This window comes from Theropithecus gelada, chromosome 1 (assembly GCF_003255815.1).
Source record: "Theropithecus gelada isolate Dixy chromosome 1, Tgel_1.0, whole genome shotgun sequence".
Taxonomy (NCBI): Eukaryota; Metazoa; Chordata; class Mammalia; order Primates; family Cercopithecidae; genus Theropithecus; species Theropithecus gelada.
Genome location: NC_037668.1, coordinates 84,231,871 through 84,237,870, shown reverse-complemented (window position 1 = coordinate 84,237,870; position 6,000 = coordinate 84,231,871).

Sequence of the window (6,000 nt, the reverse complement as noted above, 5' to 3'; positions counted from 1 at the left end):
TTTCTTTTGCAGCTTCTTCACCTCTCTCAGCCTTCATAGAATTGAAGAGAATGAAGGCTTTGCTCTGGATTAGGCTTGGGCTTAAAAGAATGTTAAGACTGGTTTGATTACCCAAACCATTGGAACTTTCTTCATGTGAGCAATAGGCTGTTTCTCTTTTTTTTTTTTTTTTTTTTTATCACCTGTATGTTCACTGGAATAGCATTTTTAGTTTCCTTTAAGAACTTTTCTTTTGCATTCATAACTTGGCTAATTCTTTGGCACAAGAGACCTAGATTTTGGTCCCATGTTGGTTTTTGACATTCCTACCTCACTAAGCTTAATCATTTCTAGTCTTTGATTTAAAGTTAGAGGTGTGATGTGTGACGCTTCCTTTTATTTGAACACTTAAGAGGCCATTGTAGAGTTATTAATTGGCCTATTTGTAATATTGTTGCATCTCAAGGAATAGCGAGGCCTGAGGAGAGGGAAAGAGATGGGAGAATGGCCAGGGGGTGGAGCAGTCAGAACATGCACATTTATCAATTAAGTTCACCATCTTAGATGGATGTGGTTCGTGGCGCCCCCAAATAACCACAGCAGTAACATCTGATCACAGAGCATTGATCACAGATCACCATAAAAAATATAATAATAATATAAATGTTTGAAATATTGTGAGGATTACCAAAATGTGATATGGAGATATAAAGTGAGTATATGCTGTTGGAAAATCGTGCTGATAGATTTGCTTAAGGCAGTGTTGCCACAAACTTTCAATTTGTAAAGAATGCAACATCTGCAAAGTGCACTAAAGTAAAAGTGCAATAAAATGAGGTATGTCTATAAATCATAATACATGATTCTCCCCTAAATATCTGAATGTCTGAATTCACTGAATTCTTATAGCAGTACTCTGAGATAGGTACTCTTAAGTTTTAACAAGTACTTGGAGAATGGAATGTTACTAATCTATCAGTCAATCAAATCAAAAGTGAAATGTCCAGCAAAAGTAATTTGTAAATATTCAAGCACCATAAAAATATAAGTTAACATTTTAGTTCTTCTATTTCTCTACTTTGATGTAGGGGGCACACTGCTCAGGCTTATAAAAAAGGGAGGAGAATAATTTATAGAGAATTCAGAAACACTGTTCTTCACTTACGTGATTTCATTTAATCTTTCCTACAGCTATTTGAGGAAGATATAACTAGCCCATTTTATAAATTTGGAAACCGAAGCTCAGATAAATTAAGTAATTTAGTAACTTGCTCAATAGCCACCCGACTATGAAGTGGCAAAGTTATGATCCCAAGTTGGCTATCTCTAAAGCCCTGGTGCTTCCGGAAATGGCTTGGGAAGAAGAGGAGGCAGGGAAATGGAGAGCAGAAAAATAGGAGGATTCCGATGGGTTTGCAGGGCTCCACAAGCAGGACTGGATTACAACAGGGATTAAAAACATCAAGGCCGGGAGAGGTGGCTTATGCCTATAATCCCAGCTCTTTGGGAGGCCAAGGCAGGCAGATCAGTTGAGGCCAGGAGTTCCAGATCGGCCTGGCCAACATGGTGAAACCCCATCTCTCCTAAAAATACAAAAATTAGCTGGGCATGGTGGTGGGCACCTGTGATCCCAGCTACTTGAGAGTCTGAGGCAGGAGAATCGCTTGAACCCAGGAGGCAAAGGTTGTAGTGAGCTGAGATTGTGCCACTGCACTCCAGCCTGAGCGACAGAGCAAGACTCCATCTCTCTCTCTCTCTCTATATATATATATGTATATATAAAGAAGAACTGGAGCATTGCATCTACTCTGCTTTCAGCATGATCTCAAATGTTTTTCTTATTCTGAGAGTCAGAAGCAGATGTCCCTGAAGTACCTCTGTTTTCAGGGAAAGGCTGATGAGCACTCTGAAGGGAAGAGCAAGAGTTGAGATGTGTGCCTATGGGGTCTATGAACTGTGAACACAATGATTACTGTGCTTGGGTTATACTCTTTCTTTCCCCCCCAAGTGTCAGCAAGAAAGCATGTGCAAGTGGCATGAATACTGGACCAGAACTTAGGTGATAGCACCTGGGAACCTCACTAACTTGCTTTCTGCCCTTTGGCTCTCCCCATTACCCCCTCTAGAGGATCTCCTTCTTAACTGAGTAAGAGTGGACTGGACCAGCTGACATGCAAAGGCCCTTCCTGAATTATATCCTATGGTCTTAATTTATTGTTTATATTCTAACTTCCTACATCTTAAAGAGGGTGATTCAGGTCTAACTTTGAAAGAAGATGGAGCATTCTCGTCTGGTATTTCTGAAGCATACCTTTATTAATGTCACATCTATGCTTAGGTCTCTTGTATGATATTTTTGCAAATTTCTTGCACTATGTGTTTCAGGCCCTGTATTCAGTACTTTAAATGCTTATATTATTTAATCAGATGGTATGGGTGGTAGTGAGGGAAATGGGGGAGAAATGCCTGAAAGGTAGATTCCCTGTTTGCAATCCCAGGTTCACTTAGTACTAACTGTGAAACCTTGAACGAGTTACTAACCTCTCTAGGCTTCAGTTTATCCTCTGTAAAAGAGAGTAATAATAGTACCTACCTGACTGAGTTGTTGAGAGGAGTAAATGAGTCTGTTTTTGGAAAGCACTTAGAAGAGTGTCCGGCCCATAGTAAACACTCAATGATATGTTATTTTTAAAATAAATTCTTACCAACACTCTCATTTACACATGAGAAAATGGACCTTCAGAAAGTTTAAGGAACTTACTTGAAGTCCTAGAATAAGCAGATGCTAGGAATAGTGATGGCAGTTTTAGGATATTTTGACTGTATTTCAACCATGGACTTGGAATTGCTTATATAGTAACTAACACTCTCTTACCTATGGTACTCTACAGCCAGAGATTTCTAAACGACAAAGCAGGCCAAGCCATTCCCAGATTAAACCCTGCGCTGGCTCTTCCTTGTAAAGAGGAAATAAATCTGAGCTCCTTAGTATTACACAGAGACTACTTCTTATTTATATATTTATATATTTATTTATTTATTTATTCATTTATTATTTTTAATTTCAATAGGTTTTTGGGAAACAGGTGGTGTTCGTTTAAATGAATAAATTCTTTGGTGGTGATTTCTGTGACTTCGGTGCACCCATTACCCAAGCAGTGTACCCTGCATTTGATGTGTCAGACTTCTTTCTACCTCCCCAACCTCACTGCGGCACCCCAACCCACCCAGAGATCTTTGCTTTAGACCTTCACTTAGGACTTTCCCTGTGCTTAGAATGGTGTTTCTCCTTCTGTACTGACCTTCTTGGCCTTCAGTTTTCACTTAGATATTAGCGCTTCTAAGAAGCAATAGCCCAAGAATCCCTTCCAATGTCCACTTGGAACCTTCTCTCTCATCACTTCCCCCGGTCTGCTTATTTGTCCTTATAACTTCTTTGCTGAATCCTATTTAAACTGATGTGCCATTTCATTGTGGGATGGATCAGTCTCCAATTTGGAACTTTTGGAAGGTGCCACTCTCGTCTCTCTAGGCCATTCCTGCTTACCCAAAGAAGATGAGTGAATAGTCAGCACTCAGTTTATAACATGAGCATGATGAATGGATACAATTCCAGCCAAAAATGGTGGGAAGAAAAATCCTTTTCAGTTCTCTTAGCATGGTGGCCCTATTATGGTTACAATATGATTTCCTTGAAGTCTTGTAAAATTTTGACAGGATCCCCTGAGCTGTTCTTTGGGGAATTTTCTCTAGGACTTTTTTCACAAGACTGAACCTCAAGGCTCTTAATTATGCCACAGGACAGCAGGGAAGCAGTTGAGGAGGAGAAATTAATGAAAAGGATTCTTATCATAAGCTCCTTCTCTAATTTGGGGAAACAGAAACCTCTGCATGTTTTCTCAATAAGCACTCTATCAGAAGCCTTCTTATCCTGACAGGCTTCACTCTTTCATAAACACAGCAAGAATAACCTCTGGACACTGGCCTGCCATAGTCAAGTATGAAAATGTGAATTCCACGGGTCACTGTTTTTGTAGCCGCCAGATGTGGATGAAAGAGGAAGGGTGTTTTATTGTGTTTTCTCAAGAAACAGAGAAAGGTCTGTCCTGAGATGGGCCTACTTTTCTCCCACACAAGTGGCCACCATGTGGCCAGAGGACAGCTAGCTAATTTGCAAGATTAAGCTTTTCCAAATATTTGGAATTGGTCCATTCTGTCTTCAGCTAATAAAATAGATCTTTGCTCCAAAATGGATTTAGGAAGCAGACAGAAGAGCTCCTAAGGGCTTGTTGGCAAGTTACCTGTTAACAGGGTCTGTCAAATGGACACACAATGGGTAGGCTCCATATGGACTGTCTCCAACTTGACCTCTCTAGGATGTCTGCCTTCATGCAGCGGTTCTGCCAACGGCAGATGGTATCCAGTGCCAACTGATGCTGAAATGCCCAGGATATAAGCTTCTGTTCTCTGTCATTCACTCACACCTGAGTAGTGAATACACTGAAACAAGCATACATTAGAAAAACACATGCACAAGTGAGGAATCCATATTAATTGCAAATTATCTGATTTAAGGATTCATTCATTAGTTTAATATTGGGTGTCTACTATGTGCCAGAGATTTTGCCAGGTATTAGGGAAATAGATGAAATAAGACATGGCTCCTGCCATAAAGGAGCTTATGGTTTATTTGGGGAGGCAGAGTTATAAACATCTATAATATAAAGTGCTATGAGCTGCAAAAGAGCTCTGGAGAAGGAGCCCCAGGGTCTGTCTGGGAGAGGCAGGGGAAGTTTATAGTGGAAGTAGCCCTCGCATTGGGTCTTAGAGAATAAGTAGGCGGTTTCCAGTGGGAGAAGTATGTTCAGGACAGAAGCATAGACCCTTTAGAGAGCATTCTGTGTTTGGAGAATGGCAAGTTGTTCACGTGGCTGGATTGTGAAGTGGGAGGGAAGGTAGAGGTGGCTTGGGGGAAGACCAGGGCCAAGTCATCTGGGCATTAGTCATGCTAATTAATTTATATTTGACTCTGTAGGCAATGGGGGGACATGGTGGAGAACTGAATCATATTAGTGGAAGAGCAACATGGTCATGCTACAGTGTAGAAAGTGGTTTAGAGGTGAGTGGGGCAATAAATATTTAGTCCAGAGAGTGAAGCGCAGCTGCCAACAACTAACTATAATACAGGGTAATGAGTTTTAATACAGCGAGCTGGGGCTCTTCCTTCCTCACTCCTCAAATCTTTCTCTCCACTCTTCAGAATGCTCTGTGCCCCAGGGGGATGACCTGTATGGACTGTTCCAATGGGCTTCCTCTCCCTCTGGGTCTAGTTGGGTTCTGCTCATAGAAGCACAGGAGGGAGATGGAAAGGAGAGAGGAGAGTGAAGTCAAGGTATTTATTCCCTTGGGTGCTTCCCTGAGGAGTCACCTTCGGCTGATTTTGTTCCTTGATGGAAGCCATAGCTTCTCTTAAGGGGGCCCTCTGCACAAAACTCTTTCCTTTTGCGTTCCAGTAACCCCTCCTGTCCTTAGTCCTTCAGGTGTAGGGATGCTAAAAGCCTTGCTAGCATTTGAGTATGATGCTATTCCTTGTGGTTTCTCTACATTCTGCACACATCTTCCTAAATCATCCTTTATTAAATCCTGTTTGCATTGTCCAAATTTGAGTAGGTTGTTATTTCATGGTGGGGCCCTGACTACTCTGTACAAGGTGGCACAGGAGTAGAGGGCACGGAAAAGTTAGTTCTGCCTGGAGCAGGGAAGAAGGGATCAAGAAGAAGAGGCAGCACTGGAGCCCTGTAATGAAAGATGAGATGGAGTTTCCTAGGCATCGAAAGTATGAAAGGCATCCTGGACTGAAGGAACAGAGTCAATAAGTGAATGGCTGAGTGAAGAAACAGGCATTTGTAGGGAGCAGTGACTGAGAGGAGAGGAGGGGGCTGACAAGGGAGGTGAGGTACTACAGGAGGTGAAGGGGCAAAGATGAAGTTGGGTCAGAGTGGAAGAGCTTTGAATGCCAGC